This window comes from Thermobia domestica, chromosome 7 (assembly GCF_964235325.1).
Source record: "Thermobia domestica chromosome 7, izTheDome1.hap1.1, whole genome shotgun sequence".
Classification (NCBI taxonomy): Eukaryota; Metazoa; Arthropoda; class Insecta; order Zygentoma; family Lepismatidae; genus Thermobia; species Thermobia domestica.
Window position 1 is genome coordinate 116,330,378 of NC_137460.1, and position 18,460 is coordinate 116,348,837.

Consider the following 18,460-nt stretch of genomic DNA (forward strand, 5'->3'; position numbering starts at 1 on the left):
AAACATAAATGCATCACTAATTTTTCTTTTTGTCTTTCTCTTTTCTCCCTCGCCTTCCCAGCCGTAACACGAAGAAACCCGATTTATCCAATGCTTATACTCTATCACAACCGCAGCTGGAAAGTGAAGGATAAAGATACAAGTACCGTAAAAATATAAATGAATGGATCTATAAATATATACGTGTACCTTAATCAAACGTGAGCCACGAGCTAAAAATTACATCATGAACAAATGAAGAAAAATTCAATTTGCAATGTATAAGACATGTAATAACACTCAATGTGAATTACACTACACTCAAAAATTACATTGAACCCACAGACAAACAAATTCCTATCTATGATATTTACGGCCGTTCACGATTCTAGCTTGTGGTGACTTGGTGTGTAATTAATTATTTGGAATATGTGTCACACTCACTATGATCTTCGACCGGTCAAACAGTTCATGGGTCGTCGTGGTTCTGGTGTTAAGTCTCAATTAATCACAAAGATTCCACAATGAGCTCCGCAGATGATGATCCTAATTTGTCCATCAGATTTCCACTTGTAGATGCTTCAGACAACGCTAAATTACTCAGCACTTAGAGGCTTACACGGGCATCAGGATTTATGTAACTAATGTAATTATCACTGCGCACAACGTTTAATAAACTAGATTGTCAAAACTGATTTAAAAAGTCCACTTTGTGTTCGAATATATATATATATAGTGTAGTTTGAAATACGTATTTAAGCTTTAAATACTCAATCCAAGCAGGGGAGTTCACTTCACATAAAATATGAAAATAACTTAGAACAGCACGGACACAAAGGCCCGGCGGCTACGACTGGAGAAGCCCGAATAAGTTTGTTAGTCCAACGAGCTTCTGCACACAGCAAGGCGTGGGCGGAAGAAAAGAGTCCCGAAAGTCCAGAATGAAGGAGCACTCGCAAGGAATGTAGATATCACATGAGCAATGTCCCTGTTTCTTACCTATATATGCTCGTAGGATTGGAGCGGAACTCACCAATACCTAAGTAAGCATACCAAGTTGTGAGAGAGCAACTTCAAGATTTTGCTTTCATATATGGCTTGGTCAATTAAGTTCTAAATTTACACTGTCTTTCCCATTTTGGTTAAATGCGATAGATGGGCTTAGCGGGCGGTGACAGTTTTATACAAACTAGATATAGGCTACGAATAATAGTTTTATACAAACTAAATAATTAATTATAACTATTCTTATGTTTGAAGTACAATCAAATGTCACGACATTAATTATTAATTTTAATTAACTGAATTGAGCTGAAAATTAAATCTTGATCTCGAAAGATTAAGTATTAAGTTTATGTGTTTTTTATCTTTCAGAAGCAATAAATGCTGGAATTGGTTTCAAATATTTTTCTGAGTGAATAATTCTTCAAAATGATATTAAATATTTTAGAAAGGCTTTCGAGACTGTCAAGTTGAGTTGAGACTTTTACGAGCAGTCTCGAATCGTCTCGTCTTGACTCATCTCAAATTTTACAAATTGTCTCGGCTCGAATCTCTACTCGAATTTGAGTCAAATCGAGTCGTGGTTCGAGACATGTCTCGACTCGAGTGCATCCCTAGTTTTTCCATTTCCTCCCATTCTCATTCCACCGTTCATTCATAAGAATTAATTTACTAAGAATTAAGTTACTAGATGGATACAAAAGTAATCAGATTTACCAATTCTGATGATATTATACAAGGTATCATGTCAGAACGGCCTGAACAAAAGGATGGTGACAGAGAGCTCGTGTGAAAATGGCCCCGCAACAAATGGCTGCCGGTCATAAGTACACGAGTCAAAAGCGGGGTCAAAACATCCAATGCGGGTTTTCATCTCTTCAATTGGATGTTTCAGCATCAAACGCTGTTTAGAGGGGGTGCGGTGGCTCAGTGATAGAGCGTTCACCTCCTTTATTTGGGGTCCCGGGTTCCATTCATTTCTCATAATCACCGTTTCCTTTAGCCTAACCGGCATAACGGTGGGCTCTAAAACTCACAAAATTCATTTCATTTCAAACGTCATTTTACCTGATTGTTCAAGGTAAATATCTTTTCATCCGAGAATACAAAGCCGTTTACGTTAATACTGGTGTCATCGATATTTTCCACCATTACTTCGCAAAATAGATCGCGATAACAGAAATCATTTGCTGTTACTTTGTAAGATTTAAAATACTGCGAATTAGAATTCGTTGAATTCAACTCGGAGAAATCACCATCGTTTCGGCAACACTGGTGGAAGTTTTCGAAACCCTATCTCATAAATGGATGATGATAAGGTAAAAAAATGTGTTCATATTTTCCTCTGTGGGAATATTCAAGCCTAAATTGAAGTGTAAAATCATATGCCTTTCCGTTTAAAAACATGTGTGATATGCAATATGGCGGACATTAAGATGGCTTCCACGATAATGGCACTTCCAGTCAGTGTAGTTTTCTGTTGCAATAATACCAACTGTAACATTTGGTTTTACTTTGTCATGCGTGTCGATATTACTAGCCTCTCCCAATACTTTTGATTAACCCTATACACAGATCCATGTATGTTTCTTACAAAAAAGTTTAAGCAGATGCTTTCCACAGAATGTTTTCATACTAATAGTATTTTTATAATTTGATCCAGAGGTGGAAATGGAATTTCAGAACTAAGGCGACACTCATTAATATATACTTAGATATAGTCTGATCGAGCTAAGTTACGAGAATACATGCCCATAGAGACGCGTATGCAAGCAAAAGTTTCATGGGGAATAGACTAAATTCATAACGATTGTTGCAGAACAAACAAGAAACATTCAATTTCTTATTTGTTACTATAACCACCGATATTCATTTTTGCTTTGACAAATACTTCAATTTACTAAAATAAGAGGATGCCATCCTGTTGTTTCTCCCCTGATTTCCACTCCTGCTTTTATTTCAGATTTTTTAATCGTGAGGAAGCATTTACATGGATCCTTTAGACGCATGAGCATTTTGTGTCTGGTCTTTTGACCCGGTCCCTTTTCACCTGGGGCTGTTTTGACTTGGACCTCTCTGTCCGGATCCTTCTGACAATCTGGACAATAGCCAAGGTGGTGATGTTTATACTAACCAATATATTTCGGTCTTGTTCTCTTAAGGTTTGTGATATTTCATTCAAGTTTTAAAGTTAAGAGAGCAATGTGCTTGGTATTTATCGTGGAGATATATTACAATCCCATTCCCCTATTGAAAAACAGGTCCTGCCATTTGATGACTTTGCGACGACTGCACAAGAATATCCGACCTTGCTCCATCCTTATGTCGTATTGTTGAGGTGAGTTTGCTACCACAGTCGTCAAAGGTGATATTTCACACAGATACCTAATATTTATGATGCATTGCAGTTTACTGTAGTGCATTATTCGGTTGGTTTGGATTTTAATGTCGAGAATGTATGAGATGTGGAACTAGGGTCTAACGTAGGATCCGAACCACATGAGCTCTTCCAGGGAACTGAACTGGTCTTTTCCGCAACGGAGGAACATATGGTAACTGTATAGCCACGAGGATCTCGGCATAACTAACAAAGTTTGGCAATTTGTGTAAATAATTGTCGTCTTACTTGAAGTATTATGTACACGCATACACTAAGCTGAACGCGTGTTCACAACTGCAAATGTGTGTCGATTTTTTTCTTCTTCCCTCTTGGGAGAACTCTTGCGAACGTCCCTGCTCTGATCCAACATGTAAGCCCTTTGTTTAAGAAATACAGTTTAAAAACACCCCTTTCAGGTGTATATACGATGCAGATTTGGGGTACTGTTAGTGGTGAATCTAGTCTGTGGCCGGGCCCTCATGTTTTTTGAGTGACAAAAATAATTGAAATTATTATTTATACATTTATTTCTCAAACTTTTTAGTAAGTGTTTCCCTTTATTCTTTATTGGAAATTTTTGAAACATTAGATATAGTTTCAGTTGCCGTTTTTCTCTTATGTAATCAGAGCCGTAGCTAGAGATTTCGGCGCCTGGGGCGAAGTAGAACTCGGCGCATCCTACATTACCATACCAAATTTTTGCGGCCTCCTAGGTATATATAAAAGAGAAGGAGCTTTTGTTGTCATCTTATGTTCAATTTTTATCAAGCTGCTTACTATAGAAATCAGTACGGAGCATACGTTATCCGTATGCTATATAGACACTGCCCTTAGATGTTACATCATGCCGTTGCAGGATGTCTGACATCTAACAGTTTTCCGTATATCACATTCATATACTTGCGTTACCTTCGTCAGCTATATGTTATATACGTCCATTTGTATGTGAGATTCTGACCGCCTATATTGTTTCATACGGAAAGTACGTATGGATGGAACACATATACAGAAAGTATTATAAAACATGCGTTTTCAGTTATACGTCTGCTGTACGTTAAGTCCAAAACCTACAGGAATTACGCATGTAACCTATCTTTTTAAGTACGCCACCTACGATTTTTTTTCTCAGTGTATCTTTGATTGTATGCAAATCCACTTGGAGAACAGTTAACAAAATTTGCAGCTATTTACAACGTTTCATACTATCGATAAGAAATGGAATGTCAGTACATTAGAAACTATGTGGTTTTAAAATGTTCGTAATTGGTGACAACATTAATTTTTAGCAATAATTGTAAACTTTTTAATTTTATTCTGTATATGACGAAACAAATAGCATTTTAATTTCGATTCATTTAACAGCAGCAATTAAACAGGTTGAATTTGTTAATGATAGACTTACTTTTATTACTCTTAAGGCTTGGTGGTGTGATATCGTTTTAAATATGCATGCCCCAACAGAAGATAAGGATGACGATACAAAAGACAGCGTTTACGAGAAAGTAGTAGAACGGATATTTGTACAACTCCCACGATACCATATGTAAATCCTATTAGGGGATTTCAGTGCGAAAGGGAAAGAAAGCATGCATAACAAAAGTAATGACAACTGCTTTAAAATCGTGAACTTAGCAACATCAAAAACCTTATAGTAAAGAGTACAAAGTTCCCATATCGCAATGTTCATAAATACACATGTGCCTCGCTAGATGCAAGAACACACAATCAAAGTGATCACGTTTTAGTAGATAGAAAAAGCAGTCTAGCATAATTGGTTTTTGGTCGTTCAGAGGACCTGATTGTGACACTGATCACTATCGCAGCGATAATAAGAGAGATTATTGCTAAATAAAGGAAATATTCAACATCTAGAAGCGGGGAGGTTTACCTTAAATAAATTAGAGGAGAACCAGGCTAGAGAGGAATACCAGATTGAAGTGTCGAATAGACGCTCAGTTTTAGAAGGTTTTGAGAGCCCTAGTGTTAAGATACTTGGGTTCAAATTAGGGATAGTAGTTAAATTTCAGCAAGTAAAAAATGAAGCACGCGGAAATACATAGGAACAAACCATGGTTCGACCAGGAATGTATTAAACTAGCGAACAAGAGAAAACAGTAGCAATTGTGTTGGGTACAAAATTCGTGTGATCTAACTACACAAAATTTCGTTGATATCAAATGGAAAACTTCCATAATATATAGAACAAAGAAACGCGATTTTTTGAAGGCTAAAATTAATGAACTTGAAGATAATATAGGTAGTAAAAAAAAATCGACACATGTGTAAGGGCAGAAAGGATATCAACCTCGTTCGTATAATTTAGAGAGAAATGACGGTACTTCTCACTGTTGCAGTTGACATCTTGGATAAATGGAAAGATTTCTTTGAAGATTTGCTTAACACGCAGGCAGAAAGTAATGTTCGTGGGACACAAATCTCCTGTCGGCGAGACGAAATTTAGGCTGAGTTAATTTTATCTGGAACAGAAAAATTATGGAACAAGATGCAGAAACCCACTCTTCTTATCTGAAACAAGGAGGAATTACCACAAGCTCGGAGAGAATGAATCTTTTTCCAATTCACAAGAAAGGTGACAAAACAGATTGTAATAATTATCGAGACAGTTCTCTTCTGTCAATATCCTATAAAATCTTCTCAAACATTCTATTAGCAAAACTGACCCCATACACAGATAAAATTATTGGAGATTATCAGTGCGGATTTAGATGTGATCGATGAACTATCGACCAAACATTTACTATTCGACAAATACTCTAAAGGAAATGGGAGTACAATACCCCGGTACATCAATTATTTATTGATTTTAGAAGGCTTACGAATCTTTTAGGAAAGAAATATTGCACAACATTTTTTTTTTCAGATTTTGGAATATCGAAAAATCTAGTTAGAATAATTAAGATAGGTATAAATGAATCCCAAAGTAAAGTAGGAACATTCTTGTCCACGAGCTTTCACTTCGAGAATGGCAAGAAACCAGGAGCTGAGTTGTCGCCATTATTATTCGAATTTATTCTGGAGTACGCTATAAGGCAAATCAAAGATGGTATTCACCAGGTTATGACGTATGCTGATGATGTGAATCTGATAGGAGATGATAGTAGAACAACAGAAACAGATGCATAGACCTTATCAAACTCTTGCAGGTTTAGAAGTAAATGCAGAATAAACTAATTACATGGAAGATCGCTGGGATCCTAATACTGCAAATTATGGATGCGTCAAAGTATCAAATAATACTTTCGATAAAGTGGATACTTTCAAGTATCTAGGATCAAAATCATATCCACGAAGAAAGTAAATGTCGACTGAAAGCACGGAATTCGTGCTATTATTCAGTTCAAAGTCTTTTGTTGTCGCGAATTCTGTCTAGGAATTTGAAGCTTAAAATATATAAAACGATAATCATGCCTTTTGTTCTGTATGATTGCGAAACATATTCGCGTACTTTAAGGGAAGAATGCAGACTGAAGGTATTTGAGAATAGAATCCTGAGACGAATATTCGGACACCAAAAGAACGGGAATGGCCAATAGTGGAAACTTTATAGCGAGGAATTGCATAATTTATACCCTTCACCAAACATTGTTAGAGTCATCAAATCTAAGAGGCTTAAGTTGGCAGGTCATGTAGCGAGAATGGAAGGAAGTAGGAACGCTTTCAAGGTTTTGGCTGGGAACGTCCATTAGGAAGGCCTAGGCCCAGATAGGAGGACAATATTAAGGCGGATCTCGCGAAAATAGTAATACAAAGTAGAAACTGGATCCAATTGGCTAAGAATAGAAGTCATTGTAGAGGCTTTATGAACACGGTACTGAACTTCTGGGTTCCATAGGCCATAGAGTTAGTTCTTTTACGGTAAAAAATATAGTTTTTGAAGTATAACGGAAATTCAAAAGGAGCCTAATTTGTGAATTTCAATGGAGATGAATATGTTTGTATAAAAAATCCAAAATATATTTTGGTTACTACATATGTTTGAAATTATAGTAATTACTTAATTCCTTAGTGAATGAAAGTTCTGAATTTAAGATTACTTATTATTAATTAGCATATTAAAAGTACACTAACACACGTTCAAACACATACACACACATATTGTATGTATGTAGATAGACAAAAGAAAACTCAACTAGATACTGAAAAAAATCCTGTCGATTCAAGTAGTTGATGGAAAAATGATCCCAATATATTCCTTCAAATTGGGAGCATTTTATATGTCAATGGAATAAACAAAAAAACACTCGTAGTTATAAGGTTTTGAACAAGATGAAATTCGTTGGGCTAAGTTCTGACCCCTTAAGCCCCTATTCTACAAAGTGTGAAAATGTTATTATTACTCTTGTTTACGTTCATTTTTAATATTCCCACGTAAAAAGCAGCTTGCGTGTGTCTCTTCATTTCTCTCACTTTCATATCTTTATTCTCACCATCGTGATTAATCCAATTGGGTAGAAAAGCATGATTAACTAAGCAAACTTATCATCATCATGACGCCGAATACGTATTTCAGACTTTGACCGTTTCCAATTTTGACATCGCTCCTGCATATACTATAAGTCATTACTTGGCACTTTGTATATCGCATTGTCTTCTACAAATCAAAGTAGTGAGTAAAAATTTGTTGTGACTCTTATTGAAACGTGTGAATTGCGAGCGAAGAGAGCAAGAAAATTCCTAACAAATGAAATTTCTTTGCAAACCGACAACAATATTGATTTAATAGAGTTCTAATATCTATACCAGGCGCCACGACGTTTGCTGATTTCCAACACTTTTTCCTTCTTCTTGCTCGTTCGGTGCCCCCTTGCTACCAGCTCGCCCCCCCCCTAGCCATGGCTGTCTATGCAATATGTAAAACACTCCTTGAGGTCCACAATGTCAACGTTCAGCCTAACCATAATATCCATCCGGAGAGAGTTCAGTTAGAAACTTCTGAAGGACCAATTGTGAACTCATGATTTACCTATTATAACCTAGGTTCTTGTTGCCCCCCTTCCCAGTTTTTACCTTCTACTTGTAGATCCGCCGATGAGTACGGTTTCTTAATAATAGAGTACTTACCTTTGGTGCAAAGAGTTCGAATCACAAGCTGTATAACTTTGTAGTGAACAACATCGTGTAGTCGTTTTCGTAGGTTCTATCGAGGTTCTACCGTTTCATCCTACATTCTAATTTCGCAAATTATTTCTTAATCGTTCACTTTTATCACCATCCGTCTCCTACAGTCTAAAAATAAGAACTTGGGACTTAAAATTGAAATATTTCATTTCTCTTACCGTAAACCAATTTCCAATTTGTGTTTAAAAGGAAAAGAAAGGAAACAATTCAGATGTAGAAGCAACGAGATCCTTCACAATGCATCTGGGCTTCGCTTCCTGCTTTCGTTGGCGCTCGTTTCTTTTATTTTATTTAATCTGAACTTGGTTTTGTTTATGTTTGACTGATAACTGACTGATACATTTACCTCTGCTCTTCATATCAGCGTTTCGATCTGTGTTTTTCGACCGTGAATACACATATATATTTATTTTAAATTATTTCTTTAATCCTCAGCAGGTTTAATGCACATGTATTCTCCATATTTTTCTGTCTCATTTTTATCTTTTGAAAAATGAAAACCGAAAATCGATTTTGTAAACCGAAACCAATTCCTTTTAAATTTCAACTCTTGATAAAAATGGTTTTCCGAAAAATGGATTTAGACATTAAATGAAGGTTGTCTATCGCCACAGTTAACTGGCCATCAATAACGAGCTGCGACCTAGTGGTCTGATTTATGGACCAGTACTATTAAAACACACTGCCGTAGCTCCTCTTTCCTGAAAGTAAATCCTTGCACATGGTCCATCATTAAGGTACATTTCTCAACCGTGATTACTCTTAGGCATGTAAACTTTATACTTACATAAGCGGAGTGAGATACGTCTACTGCGCGGCAGAACCGAAGTCGTGAATGCCTACCAATTTATTCTACTGGTAAAGTCTGCCCTGCTAACGAGCCACAGGCAAGCTTAAATTCCGAGCAATGCGAGCCTCAGCTACGAAATTCTACGGTTTGACAATAGCTACTAATCACTTTCCGCAGCTTATTTAGGATTTTATTGAAGAACTTGAAAACATTGAGGAAAATTTTAAAAATAATTAAGCAAGTAACCATATAATATCTAGATACATATAAAATGTTATTAAGTATTACAAATGTTTAGACGAATATTGTTCCTTTTTGTGGTTAGTTTTGAGTGTTTTACATCATATAGCAAAATTGCACTTAAAAACACTATAGTAAAGAACATCCTAAGCACGTGAAATCAGGGCTCAATTCCCAGCTAAAACTATATGGTTCGATCTCAATTAAAGCTGACCCATGTTGGATGGTCCATATCTCAAATGGCTTCGTTGCTGAAATGGATGTTAAATTCAAAAATTTATCAACCAATCACATCCAGCAGGATTAGAATCGTATGAATGCGATATTCAAATTCTATCGACCAATCACGTCCAGTAGGATTAGCATCGTATGAAGGCGCTACTATCAACATACCTTTTAATAGATTACCAATTGTTGGAAGAAACAATGCAGGATAGTTGGTGAATAAAATGCAAAGATCCTTTTACTTATTGATTACCTTGCACTCATCATGGGCGATTATGTGTTTGTTCTAAGGCACATATAATGTTTTAAAATACAAACGAATTTAATGTACAATATCTTTTCTAATTATCAGCTCCAGAATACTTAGATTTTCGACTTCCAAAGTATTCTGAATAAGTATGAGAAGCCTTGTAAAAAAGCTATGTCCCTTTATCTGTTGACAGCTACCAGATCAAAAATGGTAGTTTATTTTCTTTTAAAAATGTATGTTTAACTAGTGTCCCTAGACTCGTATTTCAATCCGCTAATCAAAACAGAAGTGTTAGAAATCAACCATTACTGCTTTCTGCATTGATCATCATGAAAAAGCAGACAATGGTGAAAAGCGGTTTTATGCAATGAATTCAACGTCTCAAGACTATGATATAGTTACATCTGTATATGCATACTAAAAGAGAAAATGGTAGCAATCTACTATCATTTTGATTTTAATATTGATGTTCGTAAATTGAAAAGACTAAGAAATAGGGAGACACTGATTTTGAAACGGATTTAGCGTTAGGAGAATATGTTTTATCTCCACACTCCATCTATTCAAACCGGAAGTGGTGGAAATCAACTATTTTCGGTTCCAACATTGAACATCACAGAACTGAAACATAGTATACATCGCCTTTGGATCATCTTATAACTGAGGAAATACGCGGACGATCGGTCGGGCGATGGCAGGGAATCGCATGCCATCCTAGCACCGAGTCAAGCTCCAAAACGCTATAGATTTGACCAATGTGTTAGAATCCATAGTGTACTATTTTGGACTACGTCATAAGTGTGAGATACAGTATAACATTTCTTGGTGATGGTTGATTTCAGGATTTCAATAGAAATATTTTGTGGCAGGAACTTCTGAAAAGGATAATTGTGACATTCATCACTTGCGAGTATTGATAACCAATAGAAAGTTATACCAAGATGCCCATCTTTTCTTGAATAAAATAAGGAAATTGGTAGACAAGATAGTATTCGAGATAGTACATTCAACGTTAAAATTAATAAACATCTCAGAAAGATAGAGGGTTCAAATTTGTGTGGTATCCAATGGTGAACTAAATGACTCGTTTCGCAGGCAATACGAGAGCGTGTCACCGTTTGGAAAATACGCATATTCGTTAAACCAGGTGAGGAGAAATGCATGAGATAACAAAATGGTGATAAGACAAAGTTTTTCATTGGAGGTTCTCTTCCCTATTCGATAAACAGACTCTTTCGTCCAATAATTGTAAAGGAATGAGTATGGGAAAACATTGATTGTAATCAAAGTGCCACCCAGGTATGAAGCGCTTGATGAAATTCAGTTGTACCATGTACAAAAAGTTTTCAAAAAGTTTTGCACAGTGGTCTGTAATTTTTTTTTTATTTGTTGCAGGAGGAGAATGAAATTTTTTGTAAACATACTTGGAACATTTAGCTATAAGTTGGTATATAAAAGTATTTTCTTTTATTTACAAGTGAGCCATTATGGACCGTGAAGTAGATGTCAGGTTACGACAACGGTCGGTGATGGAGTTCCTCTTCAAGACCGGCGATGACTCTGCCACATCGATTCACAGGAAGTTGCTCCCTGTTTATGGGGAATACACATTGGATCGCAGTAGTATCCAGCGGCGATTTCTCTCTACTGGACAATCCTCAATGCGGTAGACCATCGACGGTAGTGACGGATGTGAATAAGGAGACCATTAATCAAATAATCCAAAATGACAGATGTGTAACGACGCGACAGCTTGTGGAAATGACTGGTTTGTCATTGGGCAGTGTGGTATCAGTGGTACAGTCACTAGGGTACAGAAAAATCTGTATTTTTCATTATTGACAAGAGAAATGAAAAAGATAAGGAAGGATGTGTGCGAGGGTTTCATGACGACCTTTACGGAAGAGTGGACACAGCGTTTTGACGGCGTCATTTCCCAGGTTTAAACATGGTTGTTTTTGTCCGAACCTGAAAGCAAAGCACGTCTGAAGGCCCACCTGCGCGGTAAAACATTTGGTAGTGAGAAACAACTTGTTTGCTATGACAAGCGATGGTGTAAAAGTCAATCCCCAGAATTTTACCAAAGTGCATTTACATCATGAAAAGAACGTTGGACCAGATGCGTCACAGCTGATGGAGGCTACATTGAAGAGGCTTAGTGTATAGCTAAATGTTTCAAGTATGTTCACAAAAAATTGCATTCTCCTCCTGCAACAAATAAAAAATTAGAGACCACTGTGCAAAACGTTTTGAACACCCTTTGTAGAAGGGCATATTATAACCAGAATTCATTGTCGAATAAGTGAGGATTACGTCAAGATTTTTAGGAGAGATGGTTGTGTGCATGACTGCTGCAGAAAGTTTAAAAGACATACTGATCTTAGGAGGAATGCGCCAATGCATTTAAATTAATATTAGCAGATGATTTTAGTGAACATGTGAATCATGCGATTTGTGGAAGGTATATTGTGATTTCTGAACCAGCTACTAAATTCCTGAAAGTTTCATAAATCTAGAGAGATTGAATTACATTTGGCGGGCGCTTCGATTTGAACTAAATATGATTTTTCAATCTCGCTACAGCACAACAGTAGACTGTATATCGATGTAAGGAGTAGTCGACGCTCAATTAAAATTTTGGTTTCTACCCGTTTCGTCATCTAATATGGCTTTCTTCGTATGATTTAGTAGACACTGAAAAATAATAAACTCCTAGTGAATACCGTAATTTGCTACATATTGATTACTCAAATAAATAACAATTTTTTTAGCAAAATAAAAAAAAACTGTCAGTTATTATTGCTAATGATTGGCACACTTAAGAGCTACAAAACTTCAGCTTTTCGCTTTTCTCGAAAACTACGCATAAGAGTATACCATGAATATGTTATTTTGTTCATTTCTTTGTGATCTATTACTGATATACAGGGTGGCAATTAATGAACTATATGAAATAAAACAGAAATAAGTGACAAACTACGTAGTACACAAAATCTATTGCACATATAAACGGCACTACAGGCATTTGGATTTAGGTTATGACATGTTCGATATGCCTGCCATCTCTGGCGATGATGTGGCGCAGACGAACAGCAAAATTCTCCATGACCCGCTAAAGTTTCGGAACATCGATCCTGTCGATGGCCCCCTGAATGGCAGTTTTCAGCTTGGCAATTCTTTTGGAGTTATTGCTGTACACCTTGTCCTTAACATAGCCCCACAAAAATGAGTCACATGGGTTCAGATCCGGGGAATATGGCGGCCAAGCGAGTCTCCTTCCAGTGGCTTCTGGGTACCCCAAAGCCAGAATACTGTCCCCAAAATACTCCTTCCCGATGTCTCATGCTCCGATGGAGTCGGGCTCCGTCTTGAATAAACCACATCTTGTTGAAATCAGAGTCACTTTGGATAATAGGTATGAAATCATTTTCCAAAATCGTCACATATAGTGCAGTACTTACCGTACCGTCCTGTGGTCAGCCATGCAGTTTGGATGTCATCACGCGAACCGTTTAGAAATTATGACGCTTTTATTTCATGCAGTTTCTTTAATTGTCTCCCTGTATGTCTTATCTTTGAGTAATGTATTAGTTAAACATTAATAAAGACGTACAAGTTAATTATACCTTATGATATATCTTATTAATCCTAGTGTATATTGTCATCATTGTAATGCCGTAATGAAAAGAAACTGAGAACATATTTTAATTTCAGTTTAATTTCAGTGAGTGGCGTGGTTGCCGTATAACAGACAGAGAATATATTAGTTACATGAGCTTAGTATTTTTAGTTAGGACGTATTTGTATACCAAAGAACCTTTGTTTCTTATCAAACGACATCTGTACCCGATATAGATGGGAAATATATGTCTTAGGAAGAGTTACAAGTAGGTCATATGATATAATGTTGAAGGAAGACTGTCCAGTCCTGGAGTATCCGGAAGGAGTGTCTGTGTTTGTCCAGTCCTCTCTTCTGGAGGCGTAAGGTGTCTTGCATAACTGCATGCATTAATATCTTACTTTCCATGCACTGATCTATAACCATTGTATAATCACAGGCTGTTAAGAAAATTCTGCTTTCCACCATACATTAATGTATAGTAATGTAGAATAGAATTAATTAAGTCATGTTCGAAATGAAATGAAATCTTTGAGTTTTACGTCCCACGGTTATGCCGGTTAGTCTAAAGGGGACGATGATGATTATTAATGAATGAAATGGTGGAATGAAGAAAGTAGGAGGAAACGGGAGAATCCAGAGGAAACCCACGCACACGGTGTTTTTCCACCACAAAGTTCACTTGCAGGGGCTGGGATAGAACCCGGGACCCCAAGCACCAGAGATGAACGCTCTACTACTGAGCCTCCGCGGGCCCCTAAGTCATGTTCGACTAGGTTTAGTTCGTTTATAGGTCTGTATTGCTGTTCCTTTTCATAATACTTCCTCGTAATTTCTTGAACTGCATCCGACAAACATAAATATTTAAGAATATATTTTCTGGTGACTTTAAATTATTACTTCAACTAAATCCTAGTCCTTCTCTCAAAATATAATTATTTCTCTTACTCTATAAGGATTTAGAATTTATATTTCTGAATTTTCAGCATCTAAGGCAATGTTAGCTTGTCAGGTATGAGGGATGACGTCCCTCGGCAAACACACTATCCGGGGAAAGGGAAGGAAGGAAGCGGCCTGGGACCTACATGTCAGGTACCACCCCAGCATTTGCCTGGTGGGAATGAGGAAATCAGAGGAAAATCTCATTGAAGATGGGTGGGCAGAAAGGCTATTTACACATTTTCGACCGAGAGCCCTCACCGTGAATCGAACCCGGTTCCGCTCTCACCGAAGGCGAGAGCGTTAGAGACAGCGCTACTTGAGGCTACTCTCTCTCTCTCTCTCTTAGGCTATAGTTAACAAAACTAGTCAACGTGGTACCTGGTCGATCCCTGTCGGGAAAGCATTTTTGAACTCATTACAGTGGCTTGGAATCGAATCTTCCTTATGTCTAGGTCTTATGTAGCTTCGGTGCTGGAAACGGTCCTAAAAATTCAGGGAAACAAACAGCATGAACTTTTCAGTGACAAATGACCAATAATGTGTCAAATCATGAAAGATACGTCTATAATCATCATTTTTGTGTAGGTATCCACAACATGGATGGTTAATACACGCTTTTGTGTGTGATGCGTTTTTACCAACGAAGTTATGAGATAGACTTTATCTAAACTTTTCTATAATAGACGTGTTTTATCCGCTCACAGGGAAATTATTTTTTAAAAAAAATATTTCTCAAAATAGTCAGAAAGATACCTCATCGGTAACGCCAGAAACCATGCTCGAATATTCTTAATAATCTCCAAAGATAAAAAATGTTTCATCACCGTCCTTGTTAATTTTGACTCTTATTTCTGTGAGAGAAATATAAAAGTTGAGCTACACTCTATCGTAGCTTTCATCGAAAAGAAGCTTCTGTTGAGCAAAACAGAAAGTAAAGTAGACATTCTATGTAGATAATTTTTTTGCGTGCCGTGTTTGTATCAAAAGAGGTGGATTTGAAAGGCTTTTCAGAGCAGTCTACTTTTAATAAATGTTTGACAAATGCAAGGGTTAAGAAAAAAGCAGTAGCAGCCTGAGCAATATTTCTTTTAACATTAAAAGTTACCTTTTTTTTTTTTTTTTTTGCTATAGAGAAACAAAATCCATCTTTTCTCATAGCAAATATAGACGTCATGTATTATAAAGTATTCAAAGACATTAGAGCAGAGTGTAAATCAAGCTTTTATACGATGCAACGGGGCAAACTTTTACAGATGTTATTATTTATATTTGAATATGTCTGCATCTCTGTACCTACCTGTCTATGTTTGGTCATTAATACGTGTGTAAAACTATCTTACTAATGGATCTAAAATGAAATGACGTTCACTCTGCTCCCAATGTCTTTTAAGCATGGTGCGTTAATTATGGTGAACATCACAGGCGCTAGTACTATTTGTTTCATTCGATCGAAGTTTAGTTAAAGAAAAAATGAAATGAAATCTTTATGTTTTACGTCTCATTGTTATGCCGACTAGGCTAAAGGAGATGGTGATAATGAGAGACAAATGAAATGGTGGAATGAAGATAATGGGAGGAAACGGAAGAATTCTGAGAAAACCCACTCGCACGGTGTTTGTCCATCATAAAGCTCACTTGATGCGAACTGAAATTGAACCAAGGACCCCATGCACCAGAGTTTAGTAAGAGTTTAGTTTCGATTCATCACACTAAAACCTCTTTTACATTCTTCGGAACACATTGGTATTAGTGTATTTGTACAAACAATTTGTTTGAATTTATATAATCCATCAAATAACAAATTGTAATACTGTGTCTCTACCATTCATGTAGGAATACTCAATATAAAAAAAACTCAGTATTATAGATTTGAAATGGGGGGATACATATTTATATGACAAGAATGAAATTCTTTAACTAATTGCGGAAAGTTTCCCCCTCTCGCCATTGATTCGAGGTATGTATTACAGCATGTTATTTGTTTTTCTTTATGAGAAGATACCAAGCTTAACGTATTAAAGGATACTTTTCGGTAGAGGTATTTAACGAAAAATTTTCTTTTCGAACCCTACCGTTAGGCTAATACGTAGCACGAGCTTCTTTCTGTGCACAGAGTCCCGAGTTCGACTTCCTGTGGAGGAACTTTGAAAATTAAACGCACCACGGTAGTTCAGATGATACCATTAAATTGTAGGTTCATATCTCGTATATCCTCGTTGCTCAACAGGGACATTAAATTCCAAGTAATCAATCGGAAAACCTGTTCATTCTTCATTCTGAATCATTCTAGTGATTGAGATGTTAAATGGATGCAAGGCAAACCCTACTGCCTGGTGAAGGAGGTTGATAAAAATAAGTTAATGGTACCTGAAAAAAAAAATGATGTTTTACAGGTGACTAACTCAATTACTTAAAATTATTTGTTTGGAGACCAAATGGAAGAAGGAAATTTCCAATTCTCAGAAACTATAAAACTACAGAGTGGCCAGGCAATTGATTGGCTAAAATTCATCTGCAATCCCTCTCCACCTCAAAAATCTCTACTTTTGCTAACACTACTTTTGACTTTGGTAGAAGCCAATGCAGTATAAGTGTAATGTTATCAGATTGGGCTTCGTTTCTTGCATTAAAACATATATAATTTTCAGCATATCACGAATCCAACACATTAAAAAAAATCTATGATTAAATGTGAACCATTCGACAGAGAAAGATTAGGTTTACTGTGTATGGAAAAATGAAACATTCATATCATATGAGAAGTATTTGTTGCGCAACACATTTTAACGTGTAAATCATATTTAATTGTTGATATGTAGCTTGATACTTTTGTACACCGGAATTAGGCTACTATGCGTTACTGAGCCAAAGACGACCCTAAACACCAAGAAGCATTAGCGCAACTATTGTCAATAACTTTGAATCCCATTTCACTTAGTACGAGAACTCTTTTTGTACTCAACTCAATAAAATAACACTTAAAGCAAGAAGAAATGTAGAGTAGTTTATGTTTTGACTTTTAGAAAAGAAAAAAATATATTGGAAACATACGAGTTGTGTTCAAAAAGTATCGAACCTTCGGTTGGCAAAAATATATTTGTTGATTTGGAAATCCGAAACACTAATCACCTTCAAAGTAGTCTCTTTGGTAATGCGCACACTTCCACCAGCCTTCCCGCCTTTGTTGGAAACATTTCTGGAAAGCAGTTTCTGGAATGGTGAACAACTGTGCTGTTGCATTCTGAATATGTCTTCTCTCGACTCAAATCATGTCCCTTTTAGTGGCATTTCCAGCTTGGGAAATAACCAAAAGCCACACAGAGTCATGTAGAGTAAGTAGGGAGCCTGACAACACTGGAATGAAAGCCTGAATCAAATTTCTCTGACTCCTCATGCCCAAATTCTCGTTCAAAATTGAATCTACTGATCAGATTGAATGATTTCTGCTTGAGTGTTGAAAACCTTTGGCAAAATTTGATGTAATATCGCTGCTGAAGTGTTTCTTATTTTTACAAAAGAACTATAATCTGACGACCACTCACTACACGTCTTTACTCGTTGACTAACTGCCACCGACTGATGCTTTCTGCGGGCGGGAAAAATTTCACTACTACGCATGAGTGTCCCCTCTACATCTACACTCAAGAAACTCTCGCGTTTCATTGGCTTACGCAGGGAAGAAATAAAGTTCTCTACTTTTTGAACATATTTCGTATTCAAACATTGACTGGAAATATACAGGAATAGATACTTATTTCCTACCTAGTTGGAAATATTCTTCCTCTAATAAACGATAATTTTCTTTACCATGAACGAAATAATTAAGTAAGGTAATGGTCCCAAATTTCGCAACCCAGTTGCATTTTGCCCTCTGGAGGAGTTTTGTGAAGTAGC